This window comes from Arachis ipaensis, chromosome B1, assembly GCF_059453495.1.
Source record: "Arachis ipaensis isolate K30076 ecotype BB chromosome B1, ASM5945349v1, whole genome shotgun sequence".
Taxonomy (NCBI): Eukaryota; Viridiplantae; Streptophyta; class Magnoliopsida; order Fabales; family Fabaceae; genus Arachis; species Arachis ipaensis.
Genome location: NC_142436.1, coordinates 84,174,667 through 84,198,462, shown reverse-complemented (window position 1 = coordinate 84,198,462; position 23,796 = coordinate 84,174,667).

Here is a 23,796-nt window from a genome sequence, read left to right as displayed (position 1 = left end):
TTATACGCTTTTTGGCATTGTTTTTAGTATGTTTTTAGTATATTTTAGTTAGTTTTTATTAGTTTTTAAATAAAAATCACATTTTTGGTCTTTACTATGAGTTTGTGTGTTTTTCTGTGATTTCAGATATTTTCTGGCTGAAATTGAGGGACCTGAGCAAAATCTGATTCAGACGCTCAAAAAGAACTGCAGATGCTGTTGGATTTTGACCTCCCTGCACTCGAAGTGGATTTTCTGGAGCTACAAAAGCCCAATTGGCGTGCTCTGAATTGAGTTAGAAAGTAAACATCCTGGGCTTTCCAGCAATATATAATAGTTCATACTTTGCCCAAGATTTGATGGCCAAAACTAGCGTTCCAAGTCAGCTTAAGAATTTTGGCGTCAAAACGCCAGAACTGGCACAAAAGCTGGAGTTAAACGCCCAAACTGGCACAAAAGCTGGCGTTTAACTCCAAGAAAAGTCTCTACACATGGAAGCTTCAATGATCAGCCCAATCACACACCAAGTGGTCTCAGAAGAAGATTTCTGCATTAATTACTTATTTCTGTAAACTCTAGGCTACTAGTTCTCTATAAATAGGGCCTTTTACTATTGTATTTTCATCTTTGATAAGTCTTATGCTATCTTAGACCATGGAGGCTAGCCTCACAGCCATGCCTAGACCTTGTTCTTATATTTTTTCAACGGTGGAGTTTCTACACACCATAGATTAAGGTGTGGAGCTCTGCTGTTCTTCATGAATTAATGCAAAGTACTATTGTTTTTCTATTCAACTCAAGTCTATTTCTTCTCCAAGATATTCATTTGCACCCAAGAACATGATGAATGTGATGATTATGTGACACTCATCACCATTCTCACCTATGAACGCATGCCTGACAACCACTTCCGTTCTACATGCAACCAAGCTTGAATGTGTATCTCTTGGGTTTCTAATCTAAGATTAGAACCTTCGTGGTATAGGCTAGAATTGTTGGCAGCCATTCCTGAGATCCGGAATGTCTAAACCTTGTCTGTGGTATTCTGAGTAGGATCTGGGAAGGGATGACTATGACGAGCTTCAAACTCGCGAGTGTTGGGCGTGTGACAGACGAAAAAGGATCAATGGATCCTATTCCAATATGATCGAGAACCGACAGATGATTAACCGTGCAGTGACAGCGTGCATAGAACATTTTCACTGAGAGGATGGGAAGTAGCCATTGACAACGGTGATGCCCAACATAAAGCTTGCCATGGAAAGGAGTATGAATGATTGGAAGAAGGCAATAAGAAAGCAGAGGTTCAGGAGGAACAAAGCATCTTCATACGCTTATCTGAAATTCCTACCAATGAATTACATAAGTATCTCTATCTCTATCTTTATTTTATGTTTTATTTATCTTTAATTATCAATCCTCTATAACCATTTGAATCTGCCTGACTGAGATTTACAAGATGACCATAGCTTGCTTCAAGCCGACAGTCTCCATGGGATCGACCCTTACTCATGTAAGGTATTACTTGGACGACCCAGTGCACTTGCTGGTTAGTTGTGCGGAATTGTGACAAAGTGTGATTCACGTTTGAGAGCTCCAAGTCTTTGGCGCCATTGTTGATGATCATAATTTCGTGCACCAAGTTTTTGGCGCCGTTGCCGGGGATTGTTCGAGTTTGGACAACTGACGGTTCATCTTGTTGCTTAGATTAGGTACTTTTCTTTTTATTTTTCAGAATTTTTAGGAATGAATTCTAGAGTTTCAAGGTGATGTTCTTATCATCACAAAAGTTGATTGATTCTCATCAATTTAGCTGCTGAATGTAATATCCTGCTGAAGCTTGGCTAGCCATGTCTAATCTTTTTAGACTAAAGCTTTAGACTAACATTGCATGATTCCTGGAATTCATATTAAAATTTTTGAATCTATTATACTCTTTTCCATATGATTTTCGAAAAATCACAAAAAATTTATAAAATCACGAAAATAAAAAATATTTTATGTATCTTAGTATCAATTTTTAACTATGGTGTCTTGCATGCATTATTTATTTGATCTTAGTTGCATTCTTTATTGTTTCTCATCATTAAAAATTCAAAAATATGTTCAAAATGGTGTCTTTTCATGTCAATAATAGAGAGAATTGAAGATTCAGAACATTCAGCAGAGGAATTAAACAGAAAAAGCTGGGCGTTCAAAACGCCCAGTGAAGAAGGAAAACTGGCATTTAAACGCCAGCCAGGGTACCTGGCTGGGCGTTTAACGCCCAAAAAGGTAGCATTTTGGGCGTTAAATGCCAGAATGGATACCATTCTGGGCGTTTAACGCCAGGATGACACTAGAGGGAAGATTTTGTTTTTAATTCAAATTTTTTTTCCAAATTTTCATAATTTTTCAAAATCAATTCTTTTTCAAATCATATATTTTCAATCATATCTTTTCAAAATCAATTTCTTTTCAATTTTTTTTATTTATTACTATTTTCGAAAATCCTTGCTACAATTAGTGATTTAATTCTAAATTTTCAAGTTGTTACTTGCCTATTAAGAAATGATCAAATTTTAAATTCTAGAATCATATCTTCTAATTTCTTGTTAGTCAAGTAATCAACTTTAATTTTGAAACTTTCTCTTTTTAATTTGATTTTTAATCATATCTTCTCAATCATATCTTTTCAATCACATCTTTTTCAAAATTAATTTTCAATCATATCTTTTTAATTTCTAATTTCAAAATCTTTTTCAAAATCACTTAATTTCTTTCCCAATTTTAGTTTTCGAAAATCATCAATCAAAATTTCAAAATTTCTTTTAATTATTTCAAAATCTTTTACTTTAATTTCGAAAATTCTTCCCCTCTACTCACATCCTTCTATTTAAGGACTAACACTCCTCCACTATCAACAATTCGAACTATATACCTCTTGATAAGTTTGAATTCTTCTCTTTCTACATTCTCCTTCTATTCTTCTTTTCCTCTGACACTTCAAGGAATCTCTATACTGTAACATAGAGGATTCCATACTTTCTTGTTCTCTTCTCTTTCATATGAGCAGGAGCAAGGACAAAAGCATTCTTGTTGAGGCTGATCCTGAACCTGAAAGGACCTTGAAGCGAAAGCTAAGAGAAGCTAAAGTACAACTCTCTGTAGAGGACCTAACAGAGCTTTTCAATCAAGAAGAAGCCATGGCAGCCGAAAACAACAACAATGCCAACAATGCAAGGAAGGTGCTTGGTGACTTTACTGCACCTTCTCCCGACTTCTATGGGAGAAGCATCTCAATCCCTGCCATTGGAGGAAACAACTTTGAGCTTAAGCCTCAATTAGTTTCTCTAATGCAACAGAATTGCAAGTTTCATGGACTTCCATTGGAAGATCCTCATCAGTTCTTAGCTGAATTCTTGCAAATCTGCGATACTGTCAAGACCAATGGGGTTGATCTTGAGGTCTACAGACTTATGCTCTTCCCTTTTGCTGAAAGAGACAGAGCTAGGACATGGTTGGACTCACAACCTAAAGAAAGCCTGAACTCTTGGGAAAAGCTAGTTAATGTCTTCTTGGCAAAGTTCTTTCCACCTCAAAAATTGAGTAAGCTTAGAGTGGAAGTCCAAACCTTCAGGCAGAAGGAAGGTGAATCCCTCTATGAAGCTTGGGAAAGATACAAGCAATTGATCAGAAGGTGTCTTTCTGACATGCTTTCAGAATGGAGCATCATAGGTATCTTCTATGATGTTCTGTCTGAACTGTCCAAGATGTCAATGGACAGCTCTGTTGGAGGATCTCTTCATCTGAAGAAGACGCCTGCAGAAGCTCAGGAACTCATTGAAATAGTTGCAAATAACCAATTCATTTATACTTCTGAAAGGAACCCTGTGAATAATGGGACAAGTCAGAAGGAAGGAGTTCTTGAGATTGATACTCTGAATGCCATATTGGCTCAGAACAAAATATTGACTCAGCAAGTCAAAATGATTTCTCAGAGTTTGTCTGAAATGCAAGCAGCAACAGGCAGTACCAAAGAAGCTTCATCTAAAGAAGAAGCTTATGATCCTGAGAACCCAGCAATGGAAGAGGTGAATTACATGGGAGAACCCTAAGGAAACACCTATAATCCTTCATGGAGAAATCATCCAAATCTCTCATGGAAGGATCAACAGAGACCTCAACAAGGTTTCAACAACAGTAATGGTGGAAGAAACAGGTTTAGCAATAGTAAGCCTTTTCCATCATCTTCTCAGCAACAGACAGAGGATTCTAAGCAGAGTCACTCTAACTTAGCAACTATAGTCTCTGATCTAATTAAAACCACTCAAAGTTTCATGACTGAAACAAGGTCCTCCATTAGAAATTTGGAGGCACAAGTGGGTCAGCTGAGTAAGAAGATTACTGAACTCCCTCCTAGTATTCCCCCAAGCAATATAGAAGAGAATCCAAAGAGAGAGTGCAAGGCCATAAACACGTCTCACATGGCCGAACTTGGAGAGGAGGAAGAGGCAGTGATCTCCACTGAGGAAGACCTCAATGGATGTCCACTGGCCTCCATGAAATTACCTGATGAGAAATCATGGGAATCTGAGGCTCACACAGAGACCATAGAGATTCCATTGAATTTACTCCTGCCATTCATGAGCTCTGATGAGTATTCTTCCTCTGAAGAGGATGAAGATATTACCGAAGAGCAACTTGCTAAGTACCTTGGAGCAATCATGAAGCTAAACACCAAGTTATTTCGTAATGAGATTTAGGAGAATGAACCTCCATTGCTCACTAAAGAACTGGATGACTTGACTAGGCAGAAATTACCTCTGAAGAGACAAGATCCTGGAAAGTTCTCAATACCTTGTACCATAGGCACCATGACCTTTGAGAAGGGTCTGTGTGTCCTAGGGTCAAGCATAAACCTCATGCCTCTCTCTGTAATAGAGAAGCTAGGGATCATTGAGGTACAAGCTGCAAGAATCTCACTGGAGATGGCAGACAATTCAAAGAAACAGGCTTATGGACTTGTAGAGGATGTCTTAATAAAGGTTGAAGGCCACTACATCCCTGCTGATTTCATAATCCTAGAGACTGGGAAGTGTATGGATGAATCCATCATCCTTGGCAAGCCCTTCCTAGACACAGCAAAAGCTGTAATTGATGTTGACAGAGGAGAATTGATCATTCAAGTGAATGAAGACTCCCTTGTGTTTAAAGCTCAAGGATATCCCTCTGTAACCATGGAGAGGAAGCATGAAGAGCTTCTCTCAATACAGAGACAAACAGAGCCCCCACAATCAAACTCTAAGTATGGTGTTGGGAGGCCACAACCAAACTTTAAGTTTGGTGTTGAACCCCCACATTCAAACTCTAAAGTTTGGTGTTGGGAGGTTCCAACATTGCTCTAAACATCTGTGAGGCTCCACGAGAGCCCACTGTCAAGCTATTGACATTAAAAAAGCACTTGTTGGGAGGCAACCCAATCTTTAATTATCTATGTTAAATTTCTATTTTCTTTTGTTATTTTATGTTTTTTGTAGGTTGATGATCATGTGAAGTCAAAAAAAAAACAATTGAAGAAGAAAAAACAGAAGGAAAAATAGTATTAAAAATAGAACACCCTGGAGGAGAAACTTACTGGCGTTTAAACGCTAGTAAGGGTAGCAGAATAGGCGTTAAACGCCCAGTCTGGTACCCTTCTGGGTGTTTAATGCCAGAAATGGGCACCAGACTGGCGTTTAACGCCAGGAATGGGCAAGAAGCTGGCGTTAAACGCCAGAAATAGGTAGCAGCCTGGCGTTTAATGCCAAGATTGGCAGAAAGGGGCATTTTTGCACGCCACTTGGTGCAGGGATGAGATATCCTTGACACCTCATGATCTGTGGACCCCACAGGATCCCCACCAACCCCACCTCTCTCTCTCTTCTTCACCTATTCACCAATCACCTCAATACCTCTTCCCCAAAAACCCCTCACCTATCAAATCCCACCATTCTCTTCACCACTCACATCCATCCTTCATAAAACCTCACCTACCTCACCATTCAAATTCAAAGCACTTTCCCACCCAAACCCACCCATAATGGCCGAACTATACCCCCCTCTCCACTCCTATATAAACCCATATTCACTCCTTCATTTTCACACAATATACACACTACTTCTCCCCCTTGGCCGAAACACTAAGCCCATCCATCTCCTCTATTTCTTTTTCTTCTACTCTCTTCTTTCTTCTTTTTCTTGAGGACGAGCAAACCTTCTAAGTTTGGTGTGGTAAAAGCGTTACTTTTTGTTTTTCCATAACCATTTATGGCACCTAAGGCCGGAGAAACCTCTAGAAAGAGGAAAGGGAAGGCAAAAGCTTCCACCTCCGAGTCATGGGAGATGGAGAGATTCATCTCAAGGGTGCACCAAGATCACTTCTATGAAGTTGTGGCCAAGAAGAAGGTGATCCCCGAGGTCCCTTTCAAGCTCAAAAAGGGTGAATATCCGGAGATCCGACATGAGATTCGAAGAAGAGGTTAGAAAATTCTCACCAACCACATTCAACAAGTCGGGATCTTAATGGTTCAAGAGTTCTATACCAATGCATGGATCACCAAGAACCATGATCAAAGTGTGAACCCGAACCCAAAGAATTGGCTTACAATGGTTCGGGGGAAATGCTTAGATTTTAGTCCGAAGAATGTAAGGTTGGCATTCAACTTGCCCATGATGCAAGGAGATGCACACCCCTACACTAGAAGGGTCAACTCTGATCAAAGGTTGGACCAAGTCCTCATAGACATCTGTGAAGAGGGCACTCAATGAAAGGTAGATTCAAGAGGAAAGCTGGTTCAACTAAGAAGGCATGACCTCAAGCCCGTGGCTAGGGGATGGTTGGAGTTCATCCAACGCTCAATCATTCCCACTAGCAACCGGTCTGAAGTTACTATAGACCGGGCTATCATGATCCATAGCATCATGATTAGGGAGGAAGTAGAAGTTCATGAAGTTATATCCCAAGAACTCTACAAGGTGACGGACAAGTCCTCTACTTTGGCAAGGTTAGCCTTCCCTTATCTCATTTGTCACCTCTGCAATTCAGCTGGAATTGACATAGAGGAAGACATCCTCATTGATGAGGATAAGCCCATCACTAAGAAAAGGATAGAGCAAACAAAAGATCCTACTCATGGACATGAGGAAATTCCTCACCATGAAATCCCTGAGATGCCTCAAGGGATGCATTTTCCTCCACAAAAATATTGGGAGCAACTCAACACCTCCCTAGGAGAATAAAGTTCCAACATGGGATAACTAAGGGTGGAGCACCAAGAGCATTCCATCCTCTTCCATGAAATTAGAGAAGACCAAAGAGTCATGAGAGAGGAGCAACAAAGGCAAGGAAGAGACATTGAGGAGCTCAAGCACTCCATAAGATCTTTAAGAGGAAGAACTAGCCGCCATCACTAAGGTGGACCCGTTCTTTAATTTCCTTGTTCTTTATTTCTCTGTTTTTCAAAAATTATGCTTTATTTTTATGTATGTTTGTGTCTTTATTACATGATCATTAGTGTCTTAGTGTCTATGCCTTGAAGCTATAAAAATGAATCCATCACCTTTCTTAAATGAAAAATGTTTTTAATTGAAAAAGAAAAAGAAGTGCATGAATTTCAAATTTTAAAACAGTTTAGTTATTTTGATGTGGTGGCAATACTATTATTTTTCTGAATGAATGCTTGAACAGTACATATTTTTTGAATTTGTTGATTCATGAATGTTAAAATTGTTGGCTCTTGAAAGAATGATGGAAAAGGAGAAATGTTATTTGATAATCTGAAAAATCATAAAATTGATTCTTGAAGCAAGAAAAGGCAGTGAAAAGCTTGCAGAAAAAATATATATATGCGAAAAAAAAAGAGAGAAAGAAAGAAAAAGAAAAAGCAAGCAGAAAAAGCCAATAGCCCTTTAAACCAAAAGGCAAGGGTAAAATAAAAAGGATCCAAGGCTTTGAGCATCAGTGGATAAGAGGGCCCACAGGAATAAATTCCTGGCCTAAGCGGCTAAACCAAGTTGTCCCTAACCATGTGCTTGTGGCGTGAAGGTGTCAAGTGAAAACTTGAGACTGAGCGGTTAAAGTCGTGGTCCAAAAGCAAAAAGAGTGTGCTTAAGAGCTCTGGACACCTCTAATTGGGGACTCTAGCAAAGCTGAGTCACAATCTGAAAAGGTTCACCCAGTTATGTGTCTGTGGCATTTATGTATCCGGTGGTAATACTGGAAAACAAAATGCTTTGGGTCACGGCCAAGACTCATAAAGTAGCTGTGTTCAAGAATCAACATACTTAACTAGGAGAATCAATAACACTATCTGGTTTCTGAGTTCCTATAGAAGACAATCATTCTGAACTTCAAAGGATAAAGTGAGATGCCAAAACTGTTCAGAAGCAAAAAGCTAAAAGCCCCGCTCATCTAATTAATACTGATCTTCATAGATGTTTTTGGAATTCATTGTATATTCTCTTATTTTTATCGTATTTGATTTTCAGTTGCTTAGGGACAAGCAACAATTTAAGTTTGGTGTTGTGATGAGCGGATAATTTATACACTTTTTGGCATTGTTTTTAGTATGTTTTTAGTATATTTTAGTTAGTTTTTATTATGTTTTTATTAGTTTTTAAATAAAAATCACATTTTTGGACTTTACTATGAGTTTGTGTGTTTTTCTGTGATTTCAGGTATTTTTTGGCTGAAATTGAGGGACCTGAGCAAAATCTGATTCAGAGGCTGAAAAAGGACTGCAGAAGCTGTTGGATTCTGAACTTTCTGCACTCGAAGTGGATTTTCTGGAGCTACAGAAGCCCAATTGGCACGCTCTCAATTGCGTTGAAAAGTAGACATCCTGGGCTTTCCAGCATTATGTAATAGTCCATACTTTGCCCAAGATTTGATGGCCTAAACTGGCGTTCCAAGTCAGCTTAAGAATTCTGGCGTCAAAACGCCAGAACTGGCACAAAAGCTGGAGTTAAACGCCCAAACTGGCACAAAAGCTGGCGTTTAACTCCAAGAAAAGTCTCTACACATGGAAGCTTCAATGCTCAGCCCAAGCACACACCAAGTGGGCCCGGAAAAAGATTTCTGCATTAATTACTTATTTCTGTAAATCCTAGGCTACTAGTTCTCTATAAATAGGACCTTTTACTATTGTATCTTCATCTTTGATAAGTCTTATGCTATCTTAGACCATGGAGGCTGGCCTCACGGCCATGCCTAGACCTTGTTCTTATGTATTTTCAATGGTGGAGTTTCTGCACATCATAGATTAAGGTGTAGAGCTCTGTTGTTCTTCATGAATTAATGCAAAGTACTGTTGTTTTTCTATTCAACTCAAGTCTATTTCTTCTCCAAGATATTCATTCGCACCCAAGAACATGATGAATGTGATGATTATGTGACACTCATCACCATTCTCACCTATGAACGCGTACCTGACAACCACTTCCGTTCTACATGCAAACAAGCTTGAATGTGTATCTCTTGGGTTTCTAATCTAAGATTAGAACCTTTGTGGTATAGGCTAGAATTATTGGCGGCCATTCCTGAGATCCGGAACGTCTAAACCTTGTCTGTGGTATTCTGAGTAGGATCTGGGAAGGGATGACTGTGACGAGCTTCAAACTCGCGAGTGTTGGGCGTGTGACAGACGCAAAAGGATCAATGGATCCTATTCCAACATGATCGAGAACCGACAGATGATTAGCCATGCGGTGACAGCGTGCGTAGAACATTTTCACTGAGAGGACAGAAAGTAGCCATTGACAACGGTGATGCCCAACATAAAGCTTGCCATGGAAAGGAGTATGAATGATTGGAAGAAGGCAATAAGAAAGCAGAGGTTCAGGAGGAACAAAGCATCTTCATACGCTTATCTGAAATTCCTACTAATGAATTACATAAGTATCTCTATCTCTATCTTTATTTTATGTTTTATTTATCTTTAATTATCAATCCTCCATAATCATTTAAATCTGCCTGACTGAGATTTACAAGATGACCATAGCTTGCTTCAAGCCGACAGTCTCCGTGGGATCGACCCTTACTCACGTAAGGTATTACTTGGACGACCCAGTGCACTTGCTGGTTAGTTGTGCAGAATTGTGACAAAGTGTGATTCACGTTTGAGAGCTCCAAGTCTTTGGTGCCATTGTTGATGATCACAATTTCATGCACCATTACACCAGCTCTGAGTACGAGCCATTTCCCTCTTACTCTTAAAGTCGCAGAGAGCTCTAAGCTGGCCATCTGTTTCAAGCAAACCATATTCAAGTGAAAAATTAAAGATAAAGGTTAAGGATTGTACCCACTTGAAGCTTGTATTAGGTGGTAATGGCCTTGGGGTAGGTGTTTCCAGGGGTTCTGCAAGTTCTACTCCCTTGTAATCTTCTGTGAATTCCTCCACTTCTTTACAGGATTCTTCAACCGCAACTGCGTCCTGATCAAAGTCTTCGATATCTTCCTCATCACTCAAGTCATAAGTCGGAGGTCGAGAAAAATCTACCTCCGCATCATCTTCGTATTCACTTGGGGAAGATTCTTCAATCTCAGAGATTTCACTTGCGAATGCAAGTTCATTACTAGGAGAACTTGACTTGTGACTATCATCATCAAGGAAACTTGCGTCTTGGGTTATTCCGTCTAGTTCTTCATAAAATACCTGCTTTAGGAGTTATGCACTATCCTCCTTAGCATCAATTGTAACGTCCTTGACGGAATTTTCCACAACTCTGGATTCCCATGGAGGTTCAGCATCTCCTAAATCTTCAATCAGTACTTCTTCTTCTTGGATAAATTGAGCTTCCTCCAATTGTTCCAGAACAAATTTATGCTCCTTACTGTCCACTGGGGTTTCTAGTGCCTCCTTCTTGCTACGTTCGTCATTAGATTCTCCACATAAAGCTATTGGAGTTCCTTGAGTGTCTAAACGTCTGAAAGATAATTGATTTATTCCTTGCTCCAGCTGATGAAGGGTTGTATGAAGTTGATCTACTGTTTCCTTGAGGTGAGCTTGTGATTCTTGAGGTGATGGATATGGACATGGTACATAGGGAAGTGGTGGTGTTTGGGAGTAATTGGATTGGAATTGTGGTAAATAAGGATCATACGATGGTGAAAGGTGAAAAGGAGCTTGTGAGTGTGGTGGTTCGAAGTTAAGTTGAGAGGATGGTTTATAAGCACAGGGTGGGGCTTGTTGGTAACTACCAGGAGGTCCACCATATCTATCAGCTTGGTATGCATTGTAGAATGGCCTTTGTACATGATATCTTGGAAGGTGTTGTTGCCGAAAGAGTTGATCAGATCCTCTTGGCTCCATCCATCCTTGACTGTTTTGACCTTGATGCATGTTCCTGCTACAGCTTCCATCCCCTTCAACAATATTAGAACCAAACTCAAAGCGAGAGGGGTGAGAGTTCATAGTAAATAATAAAAATTAAAATAGAAATAAAAGCAAATAAATAAAATGAAATATTTATAATAACCAATTAATAAGGCACACGTTTGCAATTCCCCGGCAACGGCGCCATTTTGACGAGCGGAAGTTCTATCGATAAAGAAATATAAAAATATGATCGCGTTGTAAGTATAGCTTCTAAACCAACAGAAAATCCTTTCGTACAAACATTTTGGTTGTCACAAGTAACAAACCCCTTTAAAATTGATAACCGATGTATTTAAACCTTGGGTCGTCTTCTCAAGGAATTGCAGGGAGGTGTTCTTATTATTGGTTATGAGTCTTGTAAATTGGGGGTTTTGAAAGTAAGGAACAGGTAATTTAAATGACAAGTAAAATAAATTAACAATAATAAAATCTCTTGGCAAGGTATAAGAATGTGGAATTTCTGTCCTAGTTATCCTTATCAGATGTGATGAGAATTGGTTTTTAATCCCACTCAGTTAATTCAAGTGGACTAATTAGCTTGATCCTCAAGTCCTAATCAATCCCTGTGGGAAGACTAGCTTTAGAGCGATCCAAATCAATTAGTAATCTGCCAATTTCAATCACTGCTGAGTTTGACAACTCAACTGTTACCAATTACTTAACCAAAGCCAAAAGGAAGAAAATATCTAAATTAAATTAAAAGCATCCATATAAAGCAAAGCAAAGTCAAATCTGAAATATCTCAAAATATATTAAATAGAAAATCATAACATGAATGGTTCATAAGCCAATTTGGCAACATAAATCAGATACGAATAAAAAGCATTAGGATAAATAAAAATATAAAAGGAATATTGAACCTTGATAAAGAAGTTGAAATCCTAATTTCTTAGGAAATCTGAAAATACTTAACACACAAATCACGGCATCGAATGATAATAAAGGGTAATTAAAATTATTATTTTTTTAAGCATAGGAAACATGTTTTTCACATATACCACATAATAAGGAAGGGAAAGTAAAACCATGTAATTTACATGAATAAGTGAGTGAAGGATTGAATAAATCACTTAGATTGAGCACAAAATACATCATAAAATATGGGTTTATCATTGCCCTGACGCTAGGCGACGCAAACGTGTGCTCTACGCGGACGCGTCGCAATGACGAAAATCAGCGTGGTAGATTTCTTCTCCAGCGATTTCTGGGCTGTTTTCGACCCAGTCTGTGGCCAAAAAACACAGATTAGAGGCTACAAAGTGGGGGAATCCATTCATTCATGATCAAGCTTTAATATACACAACTTTTCATAATTTAGATATAGTTTTTAGAGAGAGAGGTTCTTTCCTCTCTCTTAGGATTTAGGATTAGGATTCCTTTTAAAGGATTTAGGATTTCTTATTATTTCAACTTATTATTTCAACATCCTCTTAGGTTCAATATTCCTTTTACTTTATATTTCTCTTTTACTTTCAGACACTTTAATACTTTTATTTAATTACTTATGTTGCCAAATTGGATTATGAACCATTCATGTTAGGATTTTCTCTATTTGATATGAATTGAGGTATTTCAGATTTATGATTCTTATTTAGCTTTTTACATTCTTGGCTTTAATTGATTAATTGGAGGCTCTTGAGTTATCAAACTTATCGTGATTGTTAATTGTTATTTTTGCTAATTGAATTGAATTCCACTAACTCTAGTCTTTCCTTAGGAGTTGGCTAGGACTTGGGGATCTAACTAATTAGTCCACTTGACTTTCCCTTGCTTTCGTAAAGGTTAACTAAGTGGGATTAAACTCAATTCTCATAAGGATAACTAGGATAGGACTTCCGAATTTTCATACCTTGCCAAGAGTTTTATTAGATATTAATTTATTAATTCCTGTAATTTATTTTTCTTGTTCAAACCTTTCAAAACCCAAAAACACTATTTTCCAGAACTAATAATAAGAATACCTCCCTACAATTCCTTGAGAAGACGACCCGAGGTTTGAATACTTCGGTTTATAAATTTTATTGGGTTTGTTACTTGTGACAACCAAAACGTTTGTAAGAAGGGATGATTGCTTGGTTTAGAAACTATACTTGCAACGGAAGTTTATTCTGAAATGGCGCCGTTGCTGGGGAATTGCTAACGTGTGCCTTATTATTGGTTATTGTAAATATTTGCTTTTTGCTTGTTTATTTTTTTATTTTTGTTTTTATTTTTTCTTTTTCGTAAATTAACAAGTTATTGGTTTTTATTTAGTTATTAAAAATTTTTTTCAAAAATTTGTTCTTGGTGTTCATCTTGATCTTCAAGTTGTTCTTCGTGTTCATCTTGACCTTCAAGTTGTTCTTAGTTGTTTTCTTCGTTTTGATCTAAAAATTTTAAGTTTGGTGTCATTTTATTGTTTTTCTCTTTCCTCATTTAATTCAAAAATATCATTTCTCTTTATTTTAATTGAATTTTCGAAATTTGCAAAAAAAAAAAATTCAGATTTTTATTTTAAAATTTTTATCTTATCTTATCTTAGTTTTAAGTTTCAAAATTCAAATCTTTTTCAAAAATCATATCTTTTTCAAAATCTTATCTTATCTTATTTCAAAAATCAAAATTCAAAATTCAATATTTAAATTTCAAATTTCAAATTTCAAATTTCAAATTTCAAAAATTTAAAATTCAAATTTCAAAATTTAATTTTCAAATTCAAAATTTAAATTTCAATAACCTTTTAATTTAAATTTGTTTTTATTTTCGTTTTTAATTTTTATTTGCTATTATGAGTTCTCACCCCCATCGCTTTAAGTTTGGTTCCAATGTTGTTGTAAGGAATAGAAACTGTAATAAAAATAGGCATCAAGGTTGGAAGAATCAAAGATGGGAGGAGCCACAAGGATTTGATCAACCCTCTTGGCAACAACCCCCTCCAATGCACTATAACCAATAACCATTCTGTGATGCATACTAAAATGATGACTATGGTGGACCTCCTTGTAGTTACCAACAAGTCCCGCCATATGCTTATGAACCATCTCCTCAACACAACTCTGGACCACCATACTCACAAGTCCCTTACCACCAAACACCACCATATGACCCTAACCTATATCTACCACACCAACCACCATATGAACCACACCAAGAACCACCACCTCAATATTCACCATCTCCATATCCTTATCAAGAAGAACCACCTTTCTATTATGAACCCTTTCTCCAAAATAATGAACCCTCATATCCACCCCAATCCCCAATGGATGACTTCCTTCGTGGTCTTCTTCAAGGACAAGCGAAGATGCAAAGGGACGTACTGGAACTCACTACTGCCTTAACCAAGTTAGTAAATATAATAGCTTCTCAACATCTGAGCACTCAAAGTACTCCCATGGCTACATGTGGAGAATCTAAAGAAGAGCATAGCATGAAGGAGACACTAGAAACTTCGGTGGACAATGAGGAACATGGCTTTGTATTGGAACAAGTGGAGGAAGCCATAATAGTTGCAGAGGAAGAAATGGTTGAAGATTTATGAGTTGCTGAACCTCCATGGGAATCGAGAACTGTACAGGATTCCGCCGAGAAGTTTGAATTTGATGTTGAAGAGGGTGTACAACCTCCAAGGCATATCATAGTTGAAGACTTGGAAGAGGTAAGTTAAGAGATGGAGATTAAAGAAGAAGAAGCACAGCCTCCCATGCCCTTGGTGAGCAATGAAGAAGAGATTGAATTGGAAGAAAGCTACCAAGAGGAAAAGGTTGATATTGAAGAAACTTGCAAAGAGGTGGAAGTTGTCAGAGAAGAGCACAAGGGAGTGGAGCTTGCAAATTCATTAGAAATACCTCCCCCTAAGTTGCCATCATCCTTCACAACATTCAAGTGGGTAAAATTCATATCCCTTAGCTTTCTAATTCCACTTGAATATGGGCTACTAGGGACGGATGGTCAACTTAGAGCTCTTTATGGCATTAAGAGTAAGAGGAAGATGGTTAGTGGTTGGAGTTGTCAAGCAAGGTTCAACATGGTTATGTGCTCAAAGTTTAAATGCAAGGGTTGGTGTAAAGCTCAACTGAATGGGTCTAGGAAGTTGTTTGGCCGCTTTAGCGAGAATTCAGATTGCTTGCCACCCGGATGGAATCATAATGATCAACAAGAAGACGGGTGCAAAAGCAAGATTTGGGACCCCGGAATTCATTCTGGCAATCAACACTCTTGCGGCCTTATCACTTGCTTTAACTTACTTGAAGGCTTTTTGCGCCTAGTTTGGGATCTCGGAGGCTACTGGAATTCCAAACATTGGTGGAGATTTTTGGATGAATTCAAGCACAAGCCACCATGACAAGGAGCTCACCAAGTGTCCAACTTTAGGACTTTAACTAAAAGTGCTAGGTGGGAGACAACCCACCATGGTATGATCGTTCCTTTCTCAATTTTAATTTTATTTCGTTTTGTTTGTTTTTAGTTTTATTCTATTTTATTGAACCTGGAATTATTCATAACATCCATATCAGCATTGCATTTTGCATTCTGCATTTTTTCATGCATTAAAAAAAATAGCACGCGACGCGATAGCGTCGCCGACCCGTCCGCGTCATATGTGCGTTGGAAGGAAAACAAGATTGAACAAAGAGTGACGCGAAAGCATGGCTGGAGGCGTGCCTTTGGCACAAATTGATCCACGCGACCGCGTCGCTAACGCGTCCAAGTCATGTGGGAAAAATGCCTCCCACGCGTCCGCGTCACCCACGCGAACGCGTGGCCCTGTAAAATCGACGTAAAACGGGTGTATGGCAGCAAGTTGTGATAGAGTGGGGCTAGACTCGTGCTGGACGCCCAAGCCCTCCCACGCGAACACATGACTCATGCGTCCGCGCCATTTTTCAAAACAAGGCCAACCACGCGATCGCGTCCCCCACGCGATCGCGTCCCCCACGCGACCGCGTCACCCAGATTTTTGGCAAAATGCATTTAAAACAGAGAGTTGCACGACCGCGAGGCTGCCCTCGCGCTAATGGCACAAATCACTCCATGCGAACGCATGACCCACGCGTCCGCGTCACTTCATTGAAGCGCTATCCGCGCGAACGCATAACCCACGCGCTCGCGTCGCCTGCGCCGCACAACTTATCCAGATCAACGCCAATTATCTTATCTTTTCTTTTCTAATCCTATTTTCTTCTAACTTTTCTTCTTTCTTCTTATCCTTTCTTACTTTCTTTTTCTTCATCTCTTTAACTTCTCATCCCTCTTCACTTCCATTCTATTTCATTTAATTTATTTGCATACTTTTATTCATTGCATTATTTTCATTGGTGTTAGAAATTTATTTGGGTCATTATTTTCTATATTTTTGTGGATTATTAAAAGAATTGTTTGACAATTATATATTTCCTTTTAAAGGGTTGCTTGCATGTTCAATTTAATACTTTCAATAGCTTATTTACCATGCTTGCTATGTGTTTGTGAAAAAAACCCGTATGGCATTGTGCACTATTTTTAGATTTCTTTTATTCTATTACTCTAAATGCTTGCTTTTCACAAAACCCTTTTTATATTATATTATTTAAATATAATTGTTATTACAAACATGTTGTTAGTTTGAAAGACTTGGTAATCTAACTTGGACATTGAATGCTTGATCTATACTACTCATGCCTTTGCCAGCATGCCAATAAACACCTTGCATTTAATTGTCATCATATGCACTTGCTATATTTCCATTGATGATTTTTCACATGTAGTCATGACCATGTGTTAACGTCATTCTTCCTTGCTGTGCATTGATTACCACCTTTCCCGCTCTCTTCCTTGCTCTAACCCTTAGCTTTAAAAGTTACTTTCTTTTTCCCTTTTCAGGATGGCTACCAAGAAGGATAAAGAGAAAGCTACTCCCAAACTATTGGCAAGGACAGGAACAAAAAGAGCCCCAGCTGAGGAACCACAAGCCCCATCCACTTGCACATCTTAGCATGCACCAAGGACGGTGCAATCTTTAAGTGTGGGGAGGTCGATACCGACTTCCAGGGGTTAGTTACCTTCTTTCAACACCAATACTCTATTTTCTTTGTTTGTTCATTGTTGTATTTGCATATTTGATTGCATATTTGTTTGATTTTATGCATTTAGTTACTACTTGTTGAAGTAATATTTTTTTTTCAAGAAATTTTTATAGTATTTCACTAACTTAAATTGAAATTTTTTTTTTAAATTTGTTTGAAGTTGTATTTGGAACATAGTTTAAAAAGCTAAGAACACACAACCTGTGAAATTTTGAGCTTAATTATATGGTTACATTATTTAACCATAAATATTTTATTCTTGTGTTTTTTCTTCTCTATAATTGCAATCTTTACTTTGTTCCACTCTATATGTCCATTATTCAGTGTATTTACATGCTTGCATATGATTGAGGCCATTACTTGTTTTCACTCACTTATCCCAAATAAGCCTACCCTTTTATGTCACCCTTGTTAGCCACTTTGAGCTTTTTAACCCCCCTCTATTCCATAACCACATTACTAGCCTTAAGCAGAAAAACAAAATAAAAACCCAAGTTGAATCCTTGGTTAGCTTAAGATAGATATTGTGTATAAATTAAGTATGGGGAATTTTATGGGAACATGGGATGCTAAAAAAAAAGGGGAATTAAATTGAATAAGTTATTTCATGGTTTGGGAAGCATGCTCATGTGAAATCAAAATAATTAAATTACCATGTGCATTGAAAAAAAAAAATTTAAGTAATTAAATAAGGGGATACAAAAATTTCCCCAATGCAAAATAAAAAGAATCAATGCACATGGGACAAAATTCAAAAATAAGTTTGATACATGAGCATGTAATAAAAAAGTGGGAACAATTTGGGTAGCTAGGTAAAGCATTTTAAATTATATAAAGTATGTATACGTTAGGTGAGATCTTAGACTAATCAAGGATTCATTTTGTTAGCTCACTTAGCCTTATATATATATATATATATATATATATATATATATATATATATATATCCTTACCTTTACCTCAACCCTATTACAACCCTGAAAAGACCTCATGATGTTTGCATTGGTATGCTAAATATTTGTTGACTGGTTAGATGAAGAACAAAGTTTAGAAAGAATGACTAGAGAAGAATAGAGTGATTGACCCTAGACACTTGAGAGTTAGAGTGATATACACTACCAGTAAGGGTTCAATGCTTGATTCTATATTCCCTGCTTTCATGAACTATCTTCTTACAAGTTTACTTGTCTTTTATTATGTAAATTGAATTAGTGGAATTTGATTCATATTTGTCTTGGAGGACTTATTTACTTTTAACCAAGTAGGTAGAAATATTTTGCATGTAGTTGCATTCACATAGAAAGGTTGCATTGCATACTCTCTATCATTCCTCTTCACTTCTTTATAGTTTCTCTTGAGCTTAGCATGAGGACATGCTAATGTTTAAGTGTGGGGAGGTTGATAAACCACTATTTTATGGTTTATCTTATGCTCAATTGAGTAGTTTTTATCAACTCTTTACCCACTTATTCATACTATTTGCATGGTTTTACCTTTTCCTTCCTGATTTTGTGCTATGATTGAAAACATGCTTATTTGATCTTATATTTGCTAATTATTAATCTTCTCTTATTACCATTCGATGCCTTGATATGTGCGTTAAGTTTTTTCAGAGATTACAGGGCAGGAATGGCTTGGAGGATGGAAAGGAAGCATGCAAAAGTGGAAGGAATACAAGAAGTTGAAGGAACTGCAAAGCTGTCAGCTTGACCCTCTCGCACTAAAACTGTCATAACTTGAGCTACAGAGGTCCAAACCACGCGGACGCTTCGCAGTGACAAAAATCAGCGTGGCAGATTTCTTCTCCAGCGATTTCTGGGCTGTTTTCGACCCAGTCTGCGGCTCAGAAAACACATATTAGAGGCTATAAAGTGGGGGAATCCATTCATTCATGATCAAGCTTTAATATACACAACTTTTCATAATTTAGATGTAGTTTTTAGAGAGAGAGGTTCTCTCCTCTCTCTTAGGATTTAGGATTAGAATTCCTCTTAAAGGATTTAGGATTTCTTATTATTTCAACTTATTATTTTAACTTCCTCTCAGGTTCAATATTCCTTTTACTTTATATTTCCCTTTTACTTTCAGACACTTTAATGCTTTTATTTAATTACTTATGTTGCTAAATTGGCTTATGAACCATTCATGTTAGGATTTTCTCTATTTGATATGAATTGAGGTATTTCAAATTTATGATTCTTATTTAGCTTTTTATATTCTTGGCTTTAATTGATTAACTGGAGGCTCTTGAGTTATCAAACTTATCGTGATTGTTAATTGTTATTTTTGCTAATTGAATTGAATTCCACTAACTCTAGTCTTTCCTTAGGAGTTGGCTAGGACTTGGGGATCTAACTAATTAGTCCACTTGACTTTCCCTTGCTTTCGTAAAGGTTAACAAAGTGGGATTAAACTCAATTCTCATAAGGATAACTAGGATAGGACTTCCGAATTTTCATACCTTGCCAAGAGTTTTATTAGATATTAATTTATTAATTCCTGGAATTTATTTTCCTTGTTCAAACCTTTCAAAACCCAAAAACACTGTTTTCCATAACTAATAATAAGAACACCTCCCTGCAATTCCTTGAGAAGACGACCCGAGGTTTGAATACTTCGGTTTATAAATTTTATTGGGTTTGTTACTTGTGACAACCAAAATGTTTGTAAGAAGGGATGATTGCTTGGTTTAGAAACTATACTTGCAACGGGAGTTTATTCTGAATTCTAAACCGTCAATCATTCGTTCTTCACGAGACAATCATGGAAGGCATAAACATTTGAAAAGGGGGGATCTCTCTCCTGAGGCAAAAGGATGGTTTGAGCTTATAAAGAGATCAATTATGGGCACTGTAAATACCTTAGAGGTCACCAAGAAAGGAGCTGTCATGTTGCACTGCATTAAGGTAGGAAGGGAGATAAAGGTTCATGAGATCATTGAAAAGGATATTCAAAGGATGTCAGAAAAGATTTCAAAGCCAGGGTACCCGAGCACCATCATGCGGCTATGCATGAAAGCCAGGGTACCACTAGAGGATGAAAGTCCAATTTGGTTGAACCCGGGCGAGCCAATGACTCTGGAAAGAATGATGAATGTTACAGTTGCCTAGCAATGGAGGATACCATAGAGGAGAAGAAGAGAGGAAGTGCAAGTGCAAGAACAACAAGAGGAGTAACAGGCAGAACAATAATTTCAGGAAACAGCTTCTAGTGCATTGGACTTAAGCCAGATTCAGAATACCATTGCAGAAATGTCTCAGCAATATTTGAAGGCTCAACATGAGCAATATATGAGAGTCCAGGAACAGCAGGGGAACTGGCAGCTGAGAATGATAGAGAGACAAAAAGACTTTCAAGCAAGACTACTGGATCAGCACAGAGAGCAATCAAATCAAATCCAGGAGTCTTTCAATAAAATATCTGAATGACAAGATCAGCTTGAGGAATATTTCCAAGATTTTAGGCAATGGAAGGATCTTTTCCATACAGCTGGGGAGGCCAGGAACAAGGACAGAGTGGAATATGATGTGAATGCTCAAGCAAGGCTAGGCTACATAACCCACAGCATGCCAATATTAAACAGAGGAATCAAGTCATATGATGAATGCACTGAACTACAGGAGGTACATCTAGCTAAAGCAAGAAGCAATCAGGAAAGAATGAAGCAATATTTAAAGGATACTGGACTGTGGGATGAGGAGAGATTTGGGACTGAAACACAGTTAAGAGAAAGAAGAAGCAAGAAGAATGAGGAGCTGAAGAAAAAGGGAAAGTCGAGCAAAGGAAAGCAACCAGAGGATTGAAAGGTGGTGTTGCTCCTTGTCTATCAAAAAAAAAGATCATCCTTTCATTTTCCTTTTTATGCAGTTTGAATTCTGTTGTTTACTTTCTTTAATTTCCAAAATAAATGTTCTAGTATAGGTGCTTGTTTTCATTTTCATCTACTTGAATGTTTTTCTTGTGCCCCTTTTGATTCAATAAGAGAAATGACTGAACTAGAAAGCAATTGTCCAATAGGGTAGAAATAGAAATAAGGATCAGTGGTGGAAATTGCTTGATTAGTTGGTAAGCTTAATAATAAAAGCTACAAGGTAGAATGTCTCTTTCTAGTGTAAACTTAGTTGCTATTATGAACCTTCAATAAATAAAGATTCTTGGACAAAAAGAAAAAGTAAGACGAAAAGAAAGAAAAGCCAAGAATTGGCAACAAACACATGAAAGGAACAAAGAATAAAAGCTAGACACCAATAGCTTAGACCTTAAGACACATGCCTGTGGTGTCTTTGTACTGGGATCTGCTTGGATGATTAGGTTCTAAGGAGTGTTTCAACAGTTGGTAACTTGGGTTAACTAACCCGGGATTATCAACCAAAAGTCCATTATCAAGAGCAACCTAGTTACAAGACATTTAGTAACCAAAAGAGGTGCTGGGCATCATTGCTTTTAAGAAGAATTGTAAGCCAAGTGTTTGTAGTGAAGACGTGTTGATTGAAAATTAAGCCAAAGACCTTATGCAACACTTGACACTGAGCTACAATTGAAAGAAATAAGTTTCTGAAGCAAAATGAAGAAAAGAAAAATCTAACAAGGATCAATAAGCAAGAGGTTCACATCAGTAACTCTAGTTAGCATTAAGAGAAGACATTTCACATTTGGAAGTTGATAATAGTTGAGTTGCACTCTGTCTGCATAAAACCCCATGATCCAAATTCAATCACCTGCTAATAAGGACACATATGCTTATCTTTATTCATTCCTGTCTCTCATGTTTTAGTGCTTGCTTGGGGATAAGCAAGTTTTAAGTTTGGTGTTGTGATGACAAGTCATCTTATGCTAGTTTGAATAGCATTTTTCACTAGTTTTTATTAGGTTTTCATACTTTCTTGAGCAACAAGTAAGCAGTTGGATTGAAAATTCATGCATCTCCTGAGTCAAGTAAACATAGTTGTTATTGTGCTTTTTCATAAGGTTTTGAGCTACTTTTAATGGATGTTTTGAATAATGCAAATACCCTATGATTATAGCAAACTTTGAGGCATTCTGTTTGATTGATTGTAGGAGAATATGAGGCAAGAGAGAAGAGGAAAAATCAGAGGAGAAGCAAAGCAAAGGAAGTAACGTTGGTGGCCAAGTTGGTCCACCAACGTTACCTCAAACGTGGAAGCAAATGCGAAAGCTGGTGCCACGTTGGAGGGAACGTTGGCAAGCCAACGTTTCCCCCAACGTTGGTGATGTAAAATGCTTTCTAGAAAATAAAAAAATTGCACCGACGCATACGCGTGCCATACGCGCACGCGTAGATTGGAAATTTTGACAATCCACACACACGCGTAGGTTACGCGTAAGCGTGAATAGAGCAACGTTGGAACTCCAACGCTTATGCCAACGCGTGCGATTTGAGTTCAAAAAGTTTCATTTTGAAAAAGTATAACGACGCGCACGCTCATGCAATGCGTATGCATAATCTAAGAGTCTTTACAATCCACGCACACGCGTATATTATGCGCACGCATGGATAGAGCAACGTTTGAGGAAGCGTTGCCTCTCAAACGCTGGGTCCAACGTGTTCACAAGGCTTTCAAAACTGGAATTTGGGGATTCACCTCCACGCGCACGCGCATATAACGCACACGCATGGATGAGTTTTATGACCCCAAACACAAAAAAGTGTGGGACACGCAGACACGTAGAGTGGCATTTTGCACCATCCACGTGATGACATGTCATCATGCCATGTTTTTCTATGCTTTTTCATACAAGAAATTGATGATTAGTGCTTAAATATTGCATTCTTTGGTGCTTAAATGGTATATTTCTTTGATCTTTTGATTTGATAAACTTTGTAGAAAATAAGAAGAAAAAGAAGCAAAGAAGCACAAAATAAGCTAAAAAGGAGAAAAAAAGAGTTTTGGGGCACACTTTGAAGTTGGAGCACACTTTGGAGCCTTAGGCCACGCTTTTAAAAGCGTGGCCCATGACCAAATCAAAGAAAATTGGTAACCAGCACTCAAAGCTCGGTTAACTTAGTGAACTTAGCTTTGCCGTACAAGAAACTTAGCTTGGAAGCAAGAATTTTCGCTAAGTTAAAACTTAGGCGTTTACAGCATGACCATGCCTCCTTCAAAGGGCTATAACTTGAGCTACAGACGTCCAATTGATGTGATTCTAGTTGCGTTGGAAAGCTGACATTTAGAGCTTTCCAACAACATATAATAGTCTATATTTGGCATGAAATTGAGGCACAAGTGAAATACATCTTTAAGGGCCAAAAATAAGCAAAAAAAATCAGCCAATACTTCCACCAAGGTTCGAAGCTGGAGCCTCACTCCAAAGCAAAATAGTGCTCAGTTCACTTTCCCAACTGAGCTTTATCGGGC